Source organism: Octodon degus, unplaced genomic scaffold (assembly GCF_000260255.1).
Source record: "Octodon degus isolate 3935 unplaced genomic scaffold, OctDeg1.0 scaffold00075, whole genome shotgun sequence".
Classification (NCBI taxonomy): Eukaryota; Metazoa; Chordata; class Mammalia; order Rodentia; family Octodontidae; genus Octodon; species Octodon degus.
In genome coordinates, this window is record NW_004524651.1 from 3,386,637 (window position 1) to 3,409,148 (window position 22,512).

General features: G+C 42.2%; 2 pseudogenes; both read left to right on the forward strand.

The window, feature by feature from the left end:
- Positions 1 to 4,149: 4,149 nt before the first annotated feature.
- Positions 4,150 to 4,925, forward strand: LOC101576508 (annotated as a pseudogene).
- A 14,886-nt stretch (positions 4,926 to 19,811) lies between these two features.
- On the forward strand, positions 19,812 to 20,279 carry LOC101576913 (annotated as a pseudogene).
- Positions 20,280 to 22,512: the final 2,233 nt, after the last annotated feature.

Here is a 22,512-nt window from a genome sequence, read left to right on the forward strand (position 1 = left end):
CTATGGATAACCACTAAGAAGATAACAATGTACAGTGTATTGACCATCAAAACTGTCCTATTAATCAGCTGTGAAACCATCTCATTCATATTTATTTCTCAATAAAAAATAAATATAAAAAGAAACTGTCCTATTAATCATCTTTGAAACTATCTCATTCATATTTGTTTCTCAATATAATTAAAATAAAAAACAAAGTTACCTTGTGATTTTGATATCCTTTGTTTCCATGAAAAATAAAAATCTTTCTCTGAGTTGAAAAACTGAGGATGAAATGGAGCCCTTCTATCTGTGGAACTGGGGATTGAACTCAGGCCCTTGCCCTTGCTAGGGAAGCACTTATTCCACTGAGCCATCTCCCCGGCCTCCCAAGGATGAAATGGAGAAGGGGCTCAATCCACTTATAACACGCTGGTACATCTAAACACACTGCTCAAAGATGGCAGTGTCTCAATTGAGTGCTTAGTTTATAACGCAGCTCCCCAGAGCTTTCAGTGATCATAGATGATCTTTTTCATCTTTAATTTCAGTATTATAAATACCAAGTGGATGTCGTGTTGGGGGAAGATGAAACCCTAAATGACAGTGAAGGGGCCAGCTGCCTAAAACTTTTGTTTCACTTGAAAATTTAACCTGGTACTCACTATTGTTATTAAAGTCTTGTCTTTAAAATAGCCATTAAGAATTTTAAGTCTTATTTTGTGAGATAGCACAGCATATATTACCTAGTTTCAGAAATGCGTGTATGTGGGGATTACAAGCTTATTACTTTATCAACTCATGAAACACCACCTTCTGTTAGGGACAAAAGAAGGGCAACCTCTCTAAGCTTCAACTGACTCATTTATAAAGAGGGACTAGTAATTGGGTAAGTGGCACATGCCTGTAATCCCAGTCTTGGGAGACTAAAGCAGGAAGACTGCAGCAACTTTGATACTAGCCTGGACTACAAAGTGAGTTGAAGGTCAGCCTGAGGTGCATAGAGAGATCCCGTCTCAAAAAGACATAAAAAAGGAGGTAGGGAGCTAATAATATTTACCACACCAGCTTGCTCTAAGGAGTAAATCAGTTATGAGTGTAAACTCCCTCCAAAACAGTTCTTGGCACCTTTTCTGAGGTAAGAGAGAGCAGAGTATGTTTGATGAACTCAGACCTGAGACACATACATTTTGCTATGAAAGGAAGATTGTCAAATTCAGGCCTGAATTTGACAATCTTCCTTTCATAAAAGTATAAAAAGTAAACATGAAAAACAAAGAAAAGGTCCTGTTTGAAGACATTAGTGAGCAGACCCTGCTGTGGGGATTCTGAAAGGCACTGGAGACTCAGCGGAGGTGGTGGAAGGTGGAAACTCCAACGGGAATCAAGAGCTGAAAGAATCATGCCTACTCAGCAATTTTCCTCAGGCTGGAATAAAACTAAGAGTGTCTAATCTTAGTGTAGAAAAAGTGCTTCTTTGCAAACAATGAAAGAAAACAACACAAAGTCAATTTTTGAAACTTTCAACTTCTATAGTTTAAAAATATTAAAGAATTAGAAAGTGAATAGAACTTCATCAATGGAAACTGTTTTTAAAGATCTTACAAAAGAGCTTTCAGGTAAGACAGTGTATTACACACAGGCATCTGCTTTTGCTCTTGTCCAAAACCCCATTAGAGCAATAGTGAAGAGCTGTCCTAAGGCATAAATCCACAAGAATTGAGGGAGAGGAAAGGAGGCAGTAGAAACAAGGTATTGAAGCTAGAAAACAGATGGGAAGGACGAATAGACACTTCTCAGAAGAGTAAGTACAAGTGGAAAGTAAATCTATGAAAAATGAGGCCGGCCAGATAGCTTACAGGACTAAAGTGCCTACTTAGGCAGGATTGGTGACCAGGGTTTGATCCCCAGCGTGCCATGCTAGCCCTGCCCCTGGGGCGTACTGAGACAGTGACTGAGACTGGGCGTGGTGGCGCATGCCTGTAGTCCCAGCGCTTGGGAGGCTGAAAACAGGAGGATCACTATGAGTCCGATCTGTGTAGTGAGACTCCGTAGACCCAATATTAAATACATTTTAAAAAATCTATGAAAAATGTCCAACATCACTGGTCATTCTAGAGTTGCAACACTGAGATTCCACTCACTCCAGAAAGAATGGCTGCCATCCAGAAATCAAGCAACAACAAATGCTGGAGAGGACATGGGGAAAAAGGAATCCTTCTTCACTGTTGGTGGGAGTGCAGACCAGTGCAATCACTGTGGAAATCAATGTGGAGAGTCCTCAAAATAGTAGGATCAGAAGTCCCATCCAACCCAGCTATTCCCCTTCTGACTATCTTCCCAGAAGAATTCAAAGCATCACACCACAGCAATATAGGTGTGCCCATGTTGATAGTGACATAGTTGATTATAGCTAAATCTTGGAAGCAGCCCAAATGCCCAACAACTGATGAATAGATAAAAAAAAAAAAGGTGTTCTTTTTTATCCTAATGGAGTATTACTCGGCCTTAAAGAAATATAAAATTAAGACATTTATAACTACATGGCTGGACTTCGAGACCATAACCATAAGTGAAACAAATCATGTACACATGTACAAACATTGCATTATCTCGCTGGTATGAGAAACTGAAAAGGTAAACAAGAACCAAAATTTACAATAGATATTGTGAAATAGGAAGAAACTGTTCAAAAGGAAAAGGGATTTAGGGAGAGAAGAGGGAAAAAGGAAGGAAGGAACAGAAAGCATTATGAGGAAAGAAGGATAAAGTGAAAACACCTTGGTGCATGGGGAGGAGAAGGGCATTCGAAAGGAGGACATGGGAATGGGAAGAAAAAAGAATCAAGAATTACTATGTACAGGTGCAAATTCCCTATAATGAATGTGATATATATGTATATATATTTGATTAATTTCAACGAGAAAAAAATAAGATTAAAAAAAAGAAAATCGCTTAGCAGCACACCTTATCACTACCCTGCAAATAGACTCTTTTTATTTATTTATTTTTATTTTATTGATACAAGGTCTCACTTTGCAGTTTTGACTCATAGTGATACTCCTGTCTCAAGCCACTACACCCAGTTTCGGTGGCTGGCACAGTGTGCCCAGGATTCTGGGGAGGGCTTGGCATGCGGTTCCAGGGATTGAACCTGGGACCGTGTGCTTGCCAGACAGGTGCTTATGCCGCCGAGCTATCTACTCAATCCTACAAGCAGAATCATAAGTCAGAAGCATGGAGGCTGACACATCCCAGTTTCACCGGAGATTTCCCCAATAGCGTCAGGCAGCACCCCACAGCTTCTGTGAACATAGGTCCCAGTGGAGCAGAAACTAAAAACAGGACAACCGATTGACAATCTGTTAAGATTTCCCAACCAGGCAGTCTGGCCAGATCAGTGTAGTGTGCAGGTCATCTTCAATATGTGTTCCCCCTGACACACACACCATCACATAGCTTTTTAGTTCCTACCCTTGAGAGGATGAAAACAACCAAGCATTACCAGACATCTGAAGAAAAAGCAGACAGCAACAGTCAAGGTTCAGCTAGAAATCTAGAAATCCAAGTAAGAGGGTTTCAAGAAAGGGAGAGGTGAGGGCTGGCTTATAACCCATTGGTGGAGTGCTTCTTAACATGCCTGAGGCCTTGGGGCTGGATGGGGAGAGGGAAGGGAGAGGAAGAAGAAGAGGGAGCAGAGGGAAAGGGAGGGAAAGAGGGAGGGGGAGAGGGAAAGGAAAAGAGAGGGGAAGAGGGGACAGGCAGAGGGAGAGAGGAGAAATATAAGCTCACTGAAGCCCATGGATCTATAGTTTAAAGGCGACCACAAAAATACACACCAAGGCACATGCCATGGTTAACTTTATATGAACATAAATTGAACAATTATGAACTCTGAGCAGACAGAAAAATAGGAAAGGAAAAGTAATCCCAATTTCCTACAACAGCGATGTATGTCACATGGCTGTGAGAGCGTAAGCACTATCTCTAGATATAACCAGCTAAGTCAGAAGGGCACTGAGAAGAGTCTCAGGATGATAGTATTCAGGGTGAGAAAAAGAGTTAGGTTCTAGTAGTGCATAGTAGGATAACACTGAACTACTAGGGTTTAAAAATTAAATTATTGGCTTTGGGCCTGGACTCCCAACGCGCTCCGGTGCTTTGGACAAGATGAGCTCGATCGGAACCGGGTCTGATCTATCAGCCTCTACATTCTCTCCTGATGGAAGAGTTTTTCAAGTTGAATATGCTATGAAGGCTGTGGAAAATAGTAGTACAGCTATTGGGATCAGATGCAAAGACGGTGTTGTCTTTGGGGTAGAAAAATTAGTTCTTTCTAAACTTTACGAAGAAGGTTCCAACAAACGACTTTTTAACGTTGATCGGCATGTTGGGATGGCAGTAGCAGGTTTGCTGGCGGATGCTCGGTCTTTAGCAGACATAGCAAGAGAAGAAGCTTCCAACTTTAGATCTAACTATGGCTATAACATTCCACTGAAACATCTTGCAGACCGAGTGGCCATGTATGCACATGCTTACACACTCTACAGTGCCGTCAGACCCTTCGCCTGCAGTTTCATGGGCGGGTCTTACAGTGTGAATGATGGTGCACAACTCTACATGATCGACCCTTCAGGTGTTTCATACGGTTATTGGGGCTGTGCTATTGGTAAAGCCCGGCAAGCTGCAAAGACAGAAATAGAGAAACTTCAGATGAAAGAAATGACCTGCCGTGATGTTGTTAAAGAAGTTGCAAAAATAATTTACATAGTACATGATGAAGTTAAGGATAAAGCTTTTGAACTCGAGCTCAGCTGGGTTGGTGAATTAACTAAAGGAAGACATGAAATTGTTCCAAAAGATGTAAGGGAAGAAGCAGAGAAATACGCTAAGGAATCACTGAAGGAAGAAGATGAATCAGATGATGAGAATATGTAACAATTATCTGAGCATCTATCTAGTCGGCTTTACATTTCTATAACAGTCCCTTGTAACTAGCCCCTGGATTATACATATCCACCACTGAATTTTCATTAAAATGTTGTCTTGTAACAAAAAAAATAAAATAAAATAAAAATTACATTATTATTTAAATTAATTAATATTAATTATTTAAAGACTTGAAGTCAAATTCCAAAACAATAACCCAAAGGGAAAAACACATTTGTCTGCTCATGGAGAAATACAGAAAGAAGAGCAGAGAGTACTATTTTGGATAACAAATCTAGAAAAATTATCTAACTCAAAACTTCCTGTATGTATAACTTCAATTTTAAAAATGAATCCTAGAATAATTATTTAACTCTAACCTATTCTTATGTATAACTTTCATTTTAAAGATGAAAGCTCAATTCAAATGTAAGCACTTGAACAAAGAAGATCTCTACGATAGGCTAAATTAGTCATTTTAACTTAAAGGGGAAATTGGGAAATTGGAATATCAAATCATGATAATGGAAGAAATGGGTCGCCACGTGGGGAAAAAACTTGATTCGTTGTTCACATATTACATCAGAATGAGTTCCTAGTGGATCAAAATTTTAAATTATCTAATCATTAGATAAAAGTCTATGAGATTTTAATAAGTAACATCAGAATGAAGAATGTTTCCCTAAGGATGATACAAAGTCCTCAATACAAAAAACCTGACAAATATGGTTACATTTAAAACAAATTTTTATCATAATCAGAACACTACAAGCAAAGTTAAAATACTATTGTCTAGGAAAATGTATATATCACAAGAAAAGGGATCATTTCCTTACTATACAGAGGACTATTAAATAATAAGACATTTCCAACGATGCAATCTAAAGTTCAATAAAAAGATATGGTCAGCAAGCTCACAGAAAAAGAAACACAAATAAATGTAATCATATAAAAATATTCTCAATCTTATTTATAATAAATGAATTTAAAATTCCAGTGAAATATGATATTTTCCTATGACATTCACCAGGACATAAAGTAGTAAACCTTGGTGTTGGCCAGGAATGAGTAAAAGAGGAAACAGGTATTTTCATACAGCCTGGATAGGAGCATAAATGGCACCTTCCCTCCGGAGAGCAACCTGACCCAGTGACGGCACTTCTGGACTTTATCCTGCAGCTGCATTCTGAGAACTACAAAGAACTCTTGGCACATAATGACCTCCTTCAAAGCCCTGCATGAAAGACTCGACCAACCCTAGCTCCTCTGCTGTGGGCCTCAAGTGGGTCCCTGGGACAAGCCAGCTTCCCTTTGAGTTTTTGTCTGAAAAAGTTTAGCTCAGGTTGTTCTAGCTGACACCTGACCCCTCTTTCTTAGAGAATTTATTTTTTTTTTAATTGTACAATCATAAATCCTTCCTTTGTCCTTTTAAGATACATGATCACCTTTGGGTGTCCTTCTCAAGGATGTGAAAGCCACGCCTTTGAAATGCAGCGCGCGGGAGACGAAGCCAAGTCTCTCAGTCTCTGAGAGGACAGCACCCTACTTCAGTAACCACCCGGCCTCAGCACAACCTCCTCACACACTTTTTGTAATTTTGATAGAGAAAACCAAAGGACCTGAGTACGGTTTTCATTTGTAAAAGAACTAGATGTAAGAGGTGGATCATTGACAATAATACTTGTGATGTCAGTAATTCTGAGCTCCTACGATGCAATTCTTACCCCCACCCCCACCCCCATCCCCGATTGCTGAGAATTCCTTAGCTGAGCTCCAAAAATCTTTGAGAACCTACCGGGTAGTGGGTCTTATATAAAATCTTTCTAGTCTTTTTTTTTTTTTTTTTTTTCAGTACCGGGGATTGAACTCAGGACCCTGTGCTTGCCAGGCAAGCACTTATTCTACTGAGCTATCTCCCTAGCTATTTTTTGGATCTTAATTAAACTGTATCTCAGAATATAATCATTAAAAGTAAATGTTTGAAGAGGTCAGAAACCTAGAAGTATAAGATAAGGAGTCTATGTTAGTTTGGGCATATATTATCAGACACCAGGCAGGTATACTGTTAAGGATGGAAGAGACTGACTGAGAGAAATGCTTGCCTGTGAAGAACAAGAGCAAGACACAGATGTGGACAGGAAGTGCCTCAGCTTGTGGTGCTGGCCTGACACCTGTGAAAAAAAAGAGGGAGAAGGCAGAGGATTGGAAGGCAGGAAGGAGCTCAGTTCTAAGAAAGTCAGCCAGGCTGATTGCAGGTCTAAGCCCCCTAGCCTGCATCCTGCAGGAATACACTTAAACTAATTTCCTGAACACACTCAGTGCTTAGGAGGGAAAACCGGAAGGAAGTGTTGGTATAAATATGGAGGTAGACTAGGGAGAAACTTCTCAACCATCTTCCTTGCATTGGGAAATCCAAATAGTGCATTCTCACAACTGCCAAAGAGCCCTTCTGTTAATCCCCTGCAATGGATAATATGATTAGCTGGGCTACATAAAGCCAATGTCTCCTCCCACTAAGACCTTCCCTCTTGTGCCTCTAACTTTGGTGCAAGTAATGTCTTTTTTTTTTTTAAAAAATGTATTTAGCACAGGGTCTCCAGGGTCTCACTAGACAGATCAGACTTGTAGTCATCCTCCTGTTTTCAGCCTCTGAAATGCTGGGATTACAGGCAATGCCACCATGCCCAGTCTCAGTCACCCTCTCAGCACACCCCAGGGGTGGGGCCAGCATGGCACACTGGGGATCGAACCACGGTCCTGTGCCTGCTATGTGCCTCCTGTCCCGGCCCTGGTAATGTCTTAAATGTAATCAAATATGCTGCCTGCCTTCCTGCAGTCACTCTGTTGCAAGGCCACTAAGCATGGCCTGTGCTCACTGCCTGCTGCAACAGTTGCCTTTCAATTTCTTTAAGCCTGCTGTCTGTACTGCCCTCATGCCCCTGCCCACATACTGACCTTCGCCTCCCTTGGAAGTTCTGGACCAGAGGCCCACAAAGCAGCCACCCCATAGAACATGAGATGCCTCTGCCCACTCCTGCATTTCCGGTTTTGCTTGCTTGCCTCTCAGTGTCCAGAAGGAAATGTCATTTCTTTATAAAAGACAGCCATCCTGAGGTCCTTATATTCATGTGGTGCACAAATACTTGCATATTTTCTTCTGCTTTGGTTACACAAACAATAGTGACTATATATTCTTTTACCCTTTTTGCTCTCACTTAACTACATGCCTTGACAACCTTTCAATCATTTCATAAAGAAGCTTATTTTTTATAGTCAAATGGTGCTGTGTGCACAGATGTACTACTCACCATGCAGGCAGTTCGCCAGTCAAAGGTTGCTACCAACCTCTCACAAGCAACACTATAAGAATGCATGTCATGTCCAGCGTGTGGGGATTGTTGAATGACAACAAACGCGAGGCAGGAAAGTAGTGGAAGCAGAGTGAGTGCATTTAGTAACTCTAGCAGTAGAGGAAAGAGCTGAGCCCCACTGAAGTGGGTAGAGAGGTAACTGGACATTTGAGCACTGCTTTTCATTGGGTATAAGCTGTTTCAGACATGTAAATGCCATTTATAAGAGTCATTATAATGTGTTTATTTATTTATTTTAGGTATTTAGTATAGGGTCTCCAGGATCTCACTACACAGATCAGACTCGTAGCGATCCTCCTGTGTTCAGCCTCCCAAGCGCTGGGATTACAGGCGCGCGCCACCACGCCCAGTCTCAGTCCCCATCTCAGCACGCCCCAGGGGTGGGTCCAGCCCATCGCGCTGGGGATTGAACCCTGGCTGCTGTGCTCTGCCTAAGCAGGCGCTTTAGTCTGCTGAGCTATCTGGCCAGGCCTTATAATGTATTTTTAAAAGCAGAAAATGGAAGTTATTAAATCTAGTTCCTAGTAGGTATTCTTATTTCAATTAATCTTTTAAATAAATACATAAAACTGTAACAGTTATATATAGCTTTTTTTAAGGTAAGGGAAACAGTTGTATAGAGTAATACCATATGATGTTTAAATATATGTGTACTTTATATAATGTTCTAATGTATATAATCATATTGAAGTATCTTCTCAAACATCTATTATTACTTAATGATGAAAACATGCAAAATCCTTTCTTTCAGCTTTTTTGTTTGTTTCTTTGTTTTCGAGACAAGGTGTTGTTACACAGTCCTAGCTGGCCTTGAACTTGTAGCGATCCTCCTGCCTTAGCCTTTGGAGTCCTGGTGTTACAGGCATGCACCACCACACCCAGCTCTTTGAGCCTTTTGAAACACACATTACTGTTTTCTATGGTCACCCTTCTGTACAATCGCACATCAGCTCTTGCTCCTGTCTAGCTGTAACAGTATCCATTCATTAAACGTTCCCCTCCTTTCTCCTTCCTGCTTTCCCCTACTTTACTCTCAACTTCTACGAGATCAACATTTTTATGTTTTGTACCTGAGTAAGGTCACGTGGTACCTGCCTTCATGTTTGGCTTATTTCCCCTAAAACATGAGGATCTCCAGTTCCATCCATACTCATGCAAAGGACTGAATTTTGTTCTTTGTTGGCTGAAAGGAGTCCATCATGTATATGTAATATATTTTCTTTAGGCATTCATTGGCTGTTGGCTGCAGCAGTTGATTCTATATCTTGGCCATCACGCACAGTGCTGCAATAAGCCTGGGAATGCAGCTGTCCCTTTGACATACTGCTCTCATTTCTCTTGGCTACATACCTGGTAGTGGGATTGCTGGGTCATGTGGTGGTTCCTTTTGTATCCCAACAGGTATGCTAGCCTCATAGGGTGTTAAGGTAGTAATTCTTTTATCTGTAATTGTTAGATTTATTTTAAGTAAAATGATATGTAATTGAAACCTATTCCTCTAAGCACTGGGCCATAAAAAGCACTGGGCCAAACATGTAGCACAATGACACATTTAATACACATCATAGTCCCTGCTTACCACAAGAGATGTGTTCCTAGACTTCTAAGTAGATGCTTGAAATCACAGGTGGCATCGAACTACTAAATGAATACCTATGATAAAGTTTAATATATAAATCAAGCATAGTAAGAGACTAGTAACAAAGAGCAAAACAGAACAATTGTGATATACTGTAATACAACTTACATAAATGTGGTCTCTCCCGCAGTATTGTACCTTTTCTTTGCACTATAGTAACATTTTCAGACTACGGTTGACTCCTGGTAACAGAGACCACAGTCAAGGGCACACAATTGTTACCTTTTGAAGGAAAACTAGAGGGAGAGAGGGGACTATAGCCTGTGTGCTGTGGTGAAGTGACACTTCTGGGTGACCTTGACTCACACAGGACTCCCTGCAGTGACCCTGACTGATGAGCATGTCAGTTCTCTACTGATTGCACTTTGACTTCAGAAATACTTCCCCGTCCCTTCCCTTAGCTGACTGACACTCTCGCTGTTCACAGTGTGCCTGTCCCTAGTACTTCCTCTGTTTAAGCTTTATATTTTTCAGATTATCCATTGTATATTAGTCAAAGAATGAAGCCCCTTAGAAATTCATGTAGTATAAGTCATTTTACATAGTGGTAGGTTTAGTTTTCATGTCACACACACACACACACACACACATACACCTTTTTTTTTTTTTTTTGGTGGTGGTGGTGCTAGGGATTGAATTTGAGACCTCACACATAGGCTAAACATGCACTCTTCCACTGACCTACATCCTCAGCCCATAGTTTCCTAATGTTTATCTCTATATTCAAAAAGACTTGTGCTATATAATGTGCCATTACCTAGCATATAGTGTATGTATAAATGCATGTTTGTTGTGTAGCAGTTAGTATAGTTTTTGTTGCTGCTGCTGCTATTGTTGTTTGAGACAGTGTCTCACTTTGTAGTTCAGGCTGGCCTTGAACTCACTATGTAGAGGCTCAAGGCTGACCTCGAACTCCCAGCAATCCTCTTGCTTTAGCCTACTGAGTGTTGGAATTACAAACATGGACCACCATGCCTGGCTCATACAGTACAATTGTGTTTGTATACAGTAGTATATGTTTTTATAGCTAGTTTATGTCATAAGTAATTAAAAGATGTATAATTGGTATTACAGTAGATGGTATAATACAGCATTCTGTAGTACTGTAATATACTATAGTCTTACCAGTCTGTAGTCTTTCAGGTCCCCACCAGCCCTCACAATTATTCACAGAGATCCATCCCATCCTCCCATGAGAACCAAGAAGTGTCTCACCTTCCTACACTCAAAGCTACCTTGTGGGCTGCAGTTTATGGACCCTCCTCCATTAAACCATGAGCTGAAGGCAGGCAGGTGGTGTGAGGAGAGCTTTTGTGTTTCCGCAGCTGTACTGGGGCTAGAGCACCACATCTGGTCCTTCCCTGGTAACTTCTTGGTTCCTACAGTTGTATTCCTGATGAGCGAGACTGTCATTCTAAGTGAGCCATTCTTGACTCAGCATTTTGATTCACTCTCAGTGGGTTCAACAGCAAATTTCTTAGATGCCATTGCTCCCTGATCCACAATACCACAGGACCTGTGATGGTAGCCAGGTTTGGGCTTTATAAGCTTTCTGACTGTCTGGGGTCACTGGTGAAGTAGTACCTGGCTGTGGACACTCATTCTAAAGAGACAGAAGACTAGCAAGCCAATCTTCAGAAGCTTAGAGGAGTCACATTTTCATAACTGGGCATTTTACAGTGAGATTAAGGCAGAAGGGAAGAGGAACAGAGTAAGTCTGGGACATGAGGTGGAGGTGAAAGAACTGGCACAATAACAGTCTTGTGCCAGACACAGTGGCACACACCTATAATCCTGGCTATTCAGTATGCTAAGGAGGAAGACCACAAGTTTGAGGCCAGCATTGGACAACTTAGCAAGACCTGTCTCGAAAACAAACAAATAAACAAAAGTTCAGTGGCCCTGGGCTCAATCTCCAGTACTGGGGGAAAGATGAAAAGCTTCACACTTGCCTTGGAATCACTGTCCACAAGCACTGAGGGGTGCAGTCTGGCCCCTTCTGGCCTCTGCTCTCACACCGCTTCCCCAGGGGCCTTTACCCTTTAACCTTTGTGCCCTGTTCCCATCTTGCCCCCACCCAGGCCCTCACACCAGCAAGCACCATTCATGTCCAATTAGGAAAAGAGCTCAGATGCTTTTCCACTGAATTCTTAAACTCCATTCAAACGAGAAAACATTACTATTTACAGCCCCCAGACATTTCACTTAAAGCCCATATTAGGTCTGAAGGAAGGTATTTCCTAATCTCAGGATAGCCTGGCTCGATTTCAACGCCTTTCAGCCGAAGCAACTTCCTTACACAATATAGCTCATTATGACACACAGTCCTAATTTCATACTCCTGGTTTCCCTAATTGTACAGCCATTTAATTTTTATTTTTATATAATTATGTTCTGATTTTCATTAACAAGGACCTATTTATTTGTACAGAATAAAAAGTGCATTCTTTAAAGGGACTTATCAAATTAAAACTGAAAGCTCAAAAGCAATAAAATTATTAAACTTTCTAAAACAGCTGGTCACCACACTCAAAAGACCATGAGGGCATAGACAGTCTCAAAATACACAGACCTTTGTCATTCATTACACTGAAGAGGACCTACCTACCATATGGTGCGGAGGATAGTGGCATTTATTGACAAAACCCTTTACTGCTCTTCGTACATGTATTAATAATCAAACTGAGATGTGGTCACTATCAGAAATAACCAAGAGAGCCAATTAAAAGCATCGAGGACCTCAAAAAGAATTATGATATTTACTTTCATTTTACATTTAAGTTTGTTTCTCTACCAGTATTTTTCCCACTGGGAGGTCATGCTACCACTAGATGGCAGCACAGTGGCATGCTGATGACCTTTGAGACCCAGAAAACTGATTGGAAGCCTGGGATCAGCTAGGCTGAAATTTAGAATGGAGGCTGGGGTTGTCTTTTTTTTTTTTTTTTTTTTTTGCGGTAGTGGGGATTGAACTCAGGACCTTGCGCTGGTGTTGTCTTCATGTGTCCATCCATTCATCCACTCATCAGACAAACATTCATTGCCTTTGAAAAGAACTCTGTATAATGAGCCAGTTGAGCCTAAAACAGTTTTGCTAGAGAAGGTCAGACAGAAAAGAAATCCAGATTGAAGTACAGACTTCCTGACACTCATACATCAAGTTCAAATGTAGGTGCTGGAATGTTTTTAAGCATAAGACATCAAGCTTTAGGTTTGGTTCAAAGTCAGAGAGGTGGTGAAGGGCCAGCACACGACTCAATGAAGGAGCTTTAGGAGCCATTTATTGGCACGAGATCATAAACCTCAAATAATAGAAGGTCTAAATTTTGGAATGTGGGGCAGGTGTGGTGGCGCACACCCGTAATCCTGGCTCCCAGCACTCAGAGGATGAGGCAGGAGAATCTGTACAAGTTTGAGGCCAGGCCCGGGAGATGGCCCAGTAAAATAAGCACTTCCCTGGCAAGTGCTAGGGCCTGAGTTCAGTCCCCAGTTCCACCAAAGAAGAAGAAGAAGAAGAAGAAGAAGAAGAAGAAGAAGAAGAAGAAGAAGAAGAAGAAGAAGAAGAAGAAGAAAGTTTGAGGCCAGCCTGGGCTACAAAGTGAGCTCAAGGCCAGCCTGAGCTACCTAGTGAAACCTTATCTCCAAAACATTAAAGAAAAAAAAAAAGGGTTTTGGAACTTGAGGTAGCAGATAGTCATCCGCCAGGAAAAGGGCGGTGTTGATGAATTTTGGCTGCTAGCTTCCTGCGGTTCCAGGGGATTTTGTAAAGTTCTCCATCACAGAGGCGCTAACAGAGGCAATTTATTCCCCAGCTCCCCAATTTTTAACTGCTATTATTTCCTTGTACACTGTCAAAGACAGAGTCTCTGGTTCCTTTGCTTCCATTCTTGCTGTTTGTAGAAAGTATTCCTGCCCCATTGTTTTTTCTAGCCTAAACTGCACCAACATAGAATTTTCTCTGATAAGAGATCTTCGTGGGACCACCCGTAAAGCTAAGGAAGTGGGTCATCTCCCAGCCTGACTTCCTCGCGGAAGTTGCGGGCCTTCAAGCACATCACAAAAACATAAATTTTGGCATCCTCTAGTGGTCAAAAAGGTCACTTTCATTTGTCCCGTACAGAGAAAGAAAAGCATGAGATCAGTATTGCTAAGAAAATGACCGTTAAGCCTTTTAAAATCTGACCCTCAAATCAAAAACCCATCCTGCCTCACAAGCACACCCAGCCCGTGGCCTGCTTGCTCTCACAGCCATTCCTTGTTGTTCTCCTGCCACGACACAGGGGTGCTGATCCCAACAGGCTGGGTCCAAGGCCAGGAGCCAGCGCATGGGCAAGCTGCGCCTCCTGCCTTTCGACGGGCTGCAGGCTGAGGCACTCCGCCGCAGCAGTTAAACTGCACCTGCTCGATCCTGCCAAGCGCTGAGTGTGAGAGGCACAGGGAGCTTAGGTGGTTCTCCCCATCTTTCTTTGCTTGATGTGCATCTCGGAGGGCGCCTGGGTCTCCTCTCTGCTATACCAGCCGAAACTGTGTCCATGAGTTCAGGATTTTTTAGACAATCCCAGCTTGGGAACTCAGCAACTCTTCTCCAGTCTTTGTCCCTCGATGGAAAGATATTAGTGGTTTCTGCCATTGCTCAGCTCCAGTTGCTTCACCTTCTCTCGTCAGCACCTTCAGCTTTTCATCATTTGAATAACCAGTTTCCTGTATTAAGTTCTCTCTTAGTCCCTTTTGACCCAGCTATTCCCCGCTGTATATCTTCCCAGAATTAAAAACATCATACCACAGCAATATATGCACACCCATGTTTATATCAGTACAATTTGTCATAGCTGAATCTTGGAAACAGCCCAAATGCCCATCAACTGAGGAGTGGACAAAAGATGTCCCCATCTTTTTATGCAATGGAGTACTACTCAGCCAGAAAGAAGGACAAACTGGAGACATAGATAAATGGATGCAACTTGAGACCATATTCATAAGTAGCTCAGTAGAATAAACGCTTGCCTAGCAAGCACAGGGTCCTGAGTTCAATCCCTGGTACCACAGGAAAAAAAAATAATAAGTTTTTGTTGTGTGCGCAGTGTTGGGAACTGAACCTGGGGTCTTTATACGTGCCAAGCGTGCTCTGTGCAGCTGAGCTACCTCCTCAGTTCTCTAAAATAAACTTAAATAAATTTTAGGAGAATTTCAAGTACCTGTCTTCTTGCGGGTCTTTGTCTGGATACTTTGTTTCACTCATGTGATTATCTATTTTTCCCCAGTTCTATACTTAGTTTCTGGAGCTTTAGATTAAGTGTTGAAATCAAATTAGTGAATGTACCAACTTCTTAAAAATTGTTTTGGCTGTATAGGTTATAGTCAGTTTTGGAACCACCTTTCTAATATGACGTCATAGTCAACTTTAGAACCAGCCTTTCAATATCTACAAGAAGGGGGTAGAATTGATTGGGATTATATTTGATTGAGGTTGCTTTGATATTAAGAGAGAACAACAATACTGAGTTTTCTAACTCTTGAACATTTTAAGTCATTAAAGCAATCAGCCCAAAATGATGAACTTCTGTGTGTTAGTTGATACATTGTGTCAACTTGGCTGAATCAGCTGGGCAGATCTCAGCATGGGGGCCAAGCCGATCAGGTGGGCAGGGCCCAGGAACTGAGAAAGGCAGGAAGCCACCCTGCCTGGTTTCCTGCCGGATACCCCCTTCTGTGGAGAAGTACTAGTCTTTGGAAGAGCTCCATCTTGGCAGCCGTGCCACTTTGGAGGAGCTCCGATCTTCACTGTGGAGCGCTGGTCTTCACAGTCAGTGCAAAAGGCAGAGAGAGGCTTGATGGACGCTGCCGCCGCTGCTGCTCCTCCTCTGCTCTTCATTGTTTTCTGCTGCGTGAACTGCTGTCGTTTGCCTTGGAGCCAACGGAATATGGACTGAACCCTCCAGTAACTGTGAGCTAAATAAACCTTTCCTTCCTTCATTTTGAGTGTCAGTATTTGTCCCAGCAATGAGTAAAAAGTAACTAAGACAGAATTTGGTACCAGAGGAATGGGGTCGTTGCTGTGGCTAAACCTGACCATGTGGATTCCAAGCTTTTGGGAATGGCTTATGCGAAGAGATAGGAAAGGTTCAGAGATGTTGCCTACAAGTGAAGCACTGGAACAGCTTCGGCTGCTCTGTATGGGAGATTCTGGTCAGAGCTCAGACGACCAGAAAGCTGATAGAGAGCCTGCCTGTGAAGACCAGGCTGGGGAGGTTTCTTCTGGGAGAAAAGACAGCATTGGTTGTTGGACTCCAGATCATTTGTGTTTTGACTTTCAGAGAAGTTGTCTGCATTTTGCTCGTGCCCAGAGACTTTGCCTGAGAGTGAGTTTAAGCATGGCAGACTGATTAATCTAGCAAAAGATATTTCAAAGCAGCTAAATATTGGGGCAGTGGCCTGGTTGTTACTGGGGGCTTTCAGCCAGATTTATTTCGAGAATCAAGAGCAAAGAGCCCAAAAGGATGATTTAAAATGTTGTGAGTTTGGCCAGAAAGGAAGCTCCAGGAAAGCTGTGGACTGTGAAGACAGAGCTGAGAGGATCTCCATTGCTGAGAAGGAACAGGAGAGTAGAAAAGATGTCCTGAGGGCATCACAGGAGGTGGCAGGTTCTTGCCCTTTGCAGCCTCAGAATCACAAGGGTGAAGAACTTTGCTTTGAAAGCCACAGAGCCCCATGTTCCAGAATGGAGGCAGCGGCCACACCAGATTACAGAATGGTGCCAACATAGAGAATTTGTTTCTCAGAATCAGAGTCAGAATGCTCAGCAATCCAGGCACTCAACCCCTACAGCCAAGAGAGAGGAAACCCTGGCTACTACCCCAGCTGGCAGCAGCCCTTGGCATCATCCATATGGCTTTGGTTGTAGGCGCATGCAGAATGCAGGCGTTCTGAGGTTCAGAAGGCTTCCACCCAGATTTCAGAAGAAGGCCTGGGAGGCCAGGCAATGTGCCCCTGAGAGGGCAGTGTGTGAAGCTGTGAGTGAGAAGCCTACTCAGTGGAGACCTCAGAAGTTTGAAAAAGCCAGAAATGTGGATGGTTTAAGAAAAGCTGCAAAAAAGGGAGCAAAGCAGGCCTGAGAGAAAAGCCATAGGAGCTACCCGCAGAAGTGCCGTAGGGGTGGAGCCACGAAAGGCTTTTGGAGCTCACAGTTCATTACAGAGTGCTCTGAATGGTCCTCAGGGAACTGCAGGACTTAACATTTGCCCTTCTGGACTTTGGGCGTGCTTTGGTCCCAACTGTTTGTATCCCGCAGTGTATCCTTTTTGGAATGGCAAGGATTATCTTGTGCCTGTGAATGTTAGAAGTGTTTAACTTTTCATTCATAGAGGAGCTCACAGCTAAGAGTTTGCCTTAGATCTTGGAGGCTTGGGACTTGGACTTTTCAGTGTTGCTGAAATTGGTAAGACTTTGGCAACTCTTAGAGATGGACTAAAATGTCTTTTGCATAAATGGTTGTGCATGAGTCTTTGGAGGGCCAGGAGTAACATGTCATGGTTCTAATGTAATGCACTGTTCAATTTGTAAAATGTTTAAGCATGTCTGTGTACCTGGAAATTGGCTTTAAAAAGTATATGTCTAGTTGCCAAGTTGACAAGGGGTGGATTGTGTTAGTTGATACATTGTGTCAACTTGGCTGAATCAGCTGGGCAGATCTCAGCATGAGGGCTGAGCCCTGCAGGTGGGCAGGGCCCAGGAATTGAGAAAGGCAGGAAGCCAACCTGCTTGGTTTCCTGCCATCCACCCCCCTGTCCACCCCCCTTGCATTGAGAAGTCCCAGTCTTTGAAAGAGCTTGATCTTGGCAGCCGCGCCACTTTGGAGGAGCTCCGATCTTCACTGTGGAGCGCTGGTCTTTGAAGTCAGTGCAGAAGGCAGAGAGAGGCTTGATGGACGCTGCCGCCGCCGCTGCTCCTCCTCCTCTGCTCTTCATTGTTTTCTGCTGTGTGAACTGCTGTCCTTTGCCTTGGAGCCAGCGGAATATGGACTGAACCCTCCAGTAACCATGAGCTAAATAAACCTTTCCTTCCTTCATTTTGAGTGTCTGGGTATTTGTCCCAGCAACGAGTAAAAAGTAACTAAGACATTCTTGTATTTATTTTGTAACCTAATAATCCGAAACCACACAAAAGCTTTTTGAGGACGGATGATTAAAATCGTGGAGGTGGGGAGTTCATTACAGAATAGCCTCAATTATTTTTAAGTTTAAAAAGTGAGATAGTATACAGTTATTAAAAAAGAATTATGTCATATGCAGAAAAATGGATGGAACTGGAGATCATGTTAAGGCAAATAACTCAGTCTCAGACAAACAAGGACCACATGTTATCTCTCAAAAGTGCAATCTAAGGGCAAAACCCAAACACAACATAAAAAAAACCCATGTAAGTAGAAGGAGGCCTATTAGGGAAGGGAAGAGAATGGAGGAGGGAGGGTAACTTTGTGTGGTATCACAGATTAAACACAGGGCCTTCACATACTGAACTACATCCCAGTCCTCTTTATTTTTATTTTGAAACAATGTCTTGCTAAGTTACCAAGTTTCTCAGCCGGGGCTTGAATTTACAATCCTCCTGCCTCTGCCTCCCAGAGTGATGGAACAAGGCTGCAATTCTTGTTACCCTGGGACCTTGAGCCAGTTACTTAACCTCTTTAACTTGTTTCTTTATCTCTACAATGAGATGATAAGGGGTGCAGCTCAGTGGTAAAGTGTGTACCTAGTATGCCTAGGACCCTAGGTTTGATCCCCAGCATAGAAAAAAAAAAAAAAAAAGAAAGAAAATTATTAGGTTACAAAATAAATACCAGGTCCATGACCCTTCACATGTAACTGGATATTCATTATTATTTCCAGTAAGTCTGCCTAGGGTCAGCTGCTTCTTGCAACTCTCTCAAAATTCACATGTTATTATATCTTGTACAGAAAATACATCTGAACGTTCAAATTGGAATCCTCGGAACCCTGACATGCAATGAGTGTGGGAATTATCTCTGTGAAAGCGTTGTAGCATTTGTTACCGCTTCTGTAATAAAGGCGGATTTGATTGAGTTTAAAAACACTATCTCACCTGACCCCTGCACGTCATGTTTAATACTGACCAGGCAGGCACATTCTCACAACCATTGTGTTCATATAATAGACCGGACAATTCTATTTGGGCCAGGGATTCAATGGTCTCCTACAAACAGTCAGATCGTTTTGAATTGATGTCTGTTAAGGAAAAATGTTGTTTTCAAATTAATTAGTGTGTTTTAATCAACTTGGGCATGTTGTTAAATAAGTCATCTCTTACTGCACATTTCTTTGTAAATTAGATAAACTGAATTTCATAGATAGATAGATAGATAGATGTAAATTTTGAATTATACTTGCACCAAATGTTATTTTTCAAAAACATGTTTATTTTTATGTATTATTTAGGACAGGGTCTGTAGGATCTCACTACACAGATCAGACTCATACTGATCCTCCTGTCTTCAGCCTCCCAAGTGCTGAGATTACAGGTGTGCACCACCATATCCAGTCTCAGTCGCTGTCTCAGAGCAAGCTGTGCTGGGGGCGAGGCCAGCACAGCTTGCGGTGCTGGGGATCGAACCCTGGTCCGTGTGCTCTGCCTAAGCAGGTGCTTTAGTCCACTGAGCTATCTGGCCAGTTCCTTAAAAACACATTTTGGAAAAAAATAACACATTTTGGAGCTTTCAGAAAGCGATTGAAAAGTTATTGGCCTAAAAGCCAAAAAGGTACAACAGTTATTACTTGTTTTCTGGCTATATTTTCTTCTAGCCAATACACTTGTAAAAGAAGCTGAAAAGAAGTGCACATGCTGGATGGGAGCAAGATTGAGAGAACCTTTTTACCAAGATGGCGCCGAAGACGAGGAAGGAAGCCCGTGCTCCCCCCACAGCTGAAGCCAAAGCAACAGATTTGAAGGCCAAGAAGGCCGTGCTGAAGGGCATCCACAGCCACAGAAAGGAAATACGTATGTCACCTACCTTCCGCTGTCCCAAGACACTGTGACTCCGGAGGCAGCCCAAATACCCTTGAAAGAGCACCCCCAGGACAAACAAGCTTGACCACTATGCCATCATCAAGTTCTCCTTGACCACAGAGTCAGCCATGAAAAAGATCGAGGCCAATAACACACTTGTGTTCATTGTGGACATCAAAGCCAATAAGCACCAGATCAGACAAGCTATAAAGCAGCTCTGTGACATCGGTATTGCCACGGTCAATACCCTAATCAGGCCTGATGGAGAGAAGATGGCATATGTTCGACTGGCTCCCGATTATGATGCATTGGATGTTGCCAACAAAATTGGGATCATCTAAGCTGAGTCCAGCTGGCTGATTCTAAATATATACTTGTTTTCCCAGAAAAAAAGGAAGTACAAATGCTGCATATCCATCTAGTTTATTATAGAACATCTATTGTACACCTGGGATTGTTGTTGCATAAGGAATCAAGACTGAGTAAGATTAAGAGTTCATAGTGTACTGAAGAGATAAAGGTACCAGAATGTAATTTATATATGCTTAATAAGGCACTAATATCCAGAAAATCAAATCAAAAGAATTTTGGGACAAATTTAAAATCAGCATATACCCTACTCTATACTGGCTACTGAAGAATAAGGTATGATAAAGTTAAGTGAAATAAACTAGATATTCAAGTAGCTTAAATATCACGTGGTTTCTCATATAAAATGTAAGTAAAAACAGAGCAAAATAAAAGATAATAAATAGATTTTTCTCAAAGGGGAGGGAGATAAAGAGATGGAGGGAGAGGAAGGGGAAGAGATAAGGAATTGGAAAAAAAAGTAATTAGATGTGTTATGTACATGTAGTAACTCCACTCAAGGAATGCAAACATTATGTACTGCAGACAGGAAAAGAAAAGGAAGGACTCAGAGATGGGTGGAGGAAAGGAGGAGGGAAGGGAAGGGGGAAGAAAAAAAAAAGTTAAGGTGTGTTCCGTATGTGTACCAACTTTTCACAAGAAGTGTAAACATTATGTACTACACACATACTAATTAAACTAAAATAGGAGAAAAGAATAAGACATAAAACATTAAGAGCTTAGGAATACAAAACTGTATGTGAAATATCTGGAATAGGCATGTCTAAAGAGCCACAGAAACTAGGGTTGCCCATGGCTGAAGAGGGCTTGGGGCACAACTGCTAATGGGTCCAGTTTGTGTTTGGACTAAGGGAATGTTCCAAAATTGTTTGTGGTGATGGTAGTGTACTCAGTGAATACACAAGAACTGCATGGAACAGTTGGATGGGGCTGTAGTTCAGTGGTAGAATACTTAGCATGCATTAATGCCTTGAGTTTAGGCCTCACCACCAAAACCAAAAAGATTTTAAGAACTTAAACTTAGCCTCAAACTTCCATCTTCAACCTTCAGCCTCCCAAGTGCTGGAATTACAGGCATGCAGCCCCACACCCAGCTCAGAAAAGCAACTTTGCAAAGGTATAAAGAAGAGGAGAACCTCAAATCATTTAGGATGTCTGGATTCTCGGGTACATGCTGGAAAGCTGCAAGAGAGGTGGCTGGGACGAGCACAGGACAGGTAATGAAGAGAGTCCTGTGCGTGTCTGATGGTTTAGACTTTATCCAAATGAATGAAGTTTTTTTTTTTTTTTTAGCAGAGAATTGTATTTTTTGTGCTGGCCCCACCCCCAGGCGCACTGAGAAGGCAATTGAGACTGGGCAGGTGGTGTGTGCCTGTAATCCCAACACTTGGGAGGCTGTAAACAGGAGGATCACTATGAGTCTCATCTAGTAGCGAGACTCTGAACACCCTGTAGACCCTTCCCTAAAATAAAAAAGAGAATTATATTTTTATAAATAATTTATACATCAATATGTATATTTATAACTTTATTGTTCCGTGCAGATGTTGTGTATTCACTGAGTACACTACCATCACCACAAATAATTTTAGAACATTCCCTTAGTCCAAACACAAACTGGACCCATTAGCAGTCATGCCCCAACCCTCTTCAGCCATAGGCAACGCTAGTTTCTGTGTCTCTTTAGACATGCCTATTCCAGATATTTCACATAAACAGCATTATATAATATGTGGGCTTTTATGGATGCATTCCTTCACTTAATATGATGTTTTCCCCATTTATCCATGTGTGGCATGTGTATTTGTGGTAGTCAGCTTGGCACTTCTGTGACAACACATATGAAATAAACAATTTCAAGGAAAATACTTATTTTGGCTCATGTTTTCAGCAGTTTTGGTTCATGGTCCACTTGCTCTGTTGCCGTGGGCCTGCAGTGAAGAATAGCATGGTGGGGCCAGGGAGATGGCTCAGTAGAATAAGTGCTTGCCTAACAAGCACAAGGATCTGAGTTCAAGCCCTGGTTCCGCAAAAAAAAAAAAAAAAAAAGACTAGCATGGCGGCAAGAGCGTGTGGTGAGTCCATTTCCTCACGGTGCTGGGGGTGGGGTTCCCACCATCTCTCAGTAGTCCACTCAGTCACGAACCCATCATTAGACTGAGCCACTGAGGAGACCAAAGCCCCCTGGGCCGACGCACACACTTC